Below are 1,252 nucleotides of genomic sequence, written 5' to 3'. Positions count from 1 at the left end.
CTATTTCTTCTTTCTCTCATAATGTGCAGCGGCAGGTAGAAAGATCTCTCGCAGGTTGCTGCAGTGCCCATGGGAGTGGATGTGCTGGTAAGCCTGGGACTCTGCTGATGGGGGCCTGGCCATATGGCGGCAGTGCTGGCACCAGGCTCGGTCGTCTTTGTACCGCTTGTTAGTGGTCTGGTTGGTGGCAGCCAGGTACAGACAGAAGCATAGGTAGCCCCCCAAGAGGAAGCTCAGCACCACGACAAAGCCTACCAGGAAGAGGATCCTTGGGAAGGTCAGGAACAGGTACTGAATAAGGAAGACAGGGTCAACAACCTACAAGTGTCCGAGGTCATCAGTGTAAGTCTCTAGGTACAAGTCTGACATCACCACCGGCTGGACGAGGAACATGGTGCTCACCACGGCCATGGTGGTGGCTGAGACTGTCAGCATCAAGAGGTAGGAGAGGAAATACCAGGCGTTCCAGGCCCCGATGCAGTTTTTCACTCACACACAGTGATGGTCAAACTGGTACACACACAAGTTACACACTTGGTGCTTGGACTGCGCTGGTTTCCTTAAATCACAAGTAGGGCACCTCCTGTTCTTTGGGAACATCATTTCATCGAATGCATAAACTTAAAGGAACAGTAATTTGTTTGCTTTTGTTATGGTACCAGGGTTGGTTACACAACTAAGGGCAAAAAAAAAAACAAAACAGGTTTACAATCAGCAGTAGATAAGGCAGAAAAATGTAATACAAAAACTCCAGCTCTTGACAGAGGCCGAATATCTCCCAGGTATATTTGGTATAAACCATCCCTTGCAAGGTGAGATGCAGGATAACGAAGGTGTAGTTTCTTGTATGGAAGAGGTGATGAAGCACTCTTAGCATGGCTCTCTGAAGACATTTGGGAATTATATATGAAGATATCTGTGCTCCTCTGCTGATTAGGCCTTGCAAGTAATGGGTTTTTGAGCCGATGCAGATCATCACAAAACCAACCAGCACCAAAGCCAGGTAGAGCAAGAAGAGAACCAGAGAGTCCATCCTGGGGATATTTCTTTTGTCTGGATAGCTTTCAGCCAGCAGCTCTGGCATTCCTCCTCCAAACGTTCACAGAGAACTCAAACGGCGTCTCCTCTTGCACAGCGCCGTGCGCCTGGCACAACTGGTAGCACCCAAAGCTACAGGAGACATGGTTCCCCTAGGGGGCTGGATCTGGCGCCGGGATCTGTCAACAACCAGCTGCCTCGGGCCGGCACCTCC

The 1,252-nt window shown here is 49.8% G+C and overlaps 1 pseudogene; it reads right to left on the bottom strand.

Moving 5' to 3' along the window:
- On the bottom strand, window positions 1-1,033 carry LOC102269111 (palmitoyltransferase ZDHHC4 pseudogene; annotated as a pseudogene).
- Between the last annotated feature and the right edge of the window lie 219 nt (window positions 1,034-1,252).

The sequence above is a fragment of the Bos mutus genome, chromosome 16 (genome assembly GCF_027580195.1).
Source record: "Bos mutus isolate GX-2022 chromosome 16, NWIPB_WYAK_1.1, whole genome shotgun sequence".
Classification (NCBI taxonomy): Eukaryota; Metazoa; Chordata; class Mammalia; order Artiodactyla; family Bovidae; genus Bos; species Bos mutus.
Note: the sequence above shows the minus strand (reverse complement) of the source record. Positions and strands in the feature narration are given on the sequence as shown.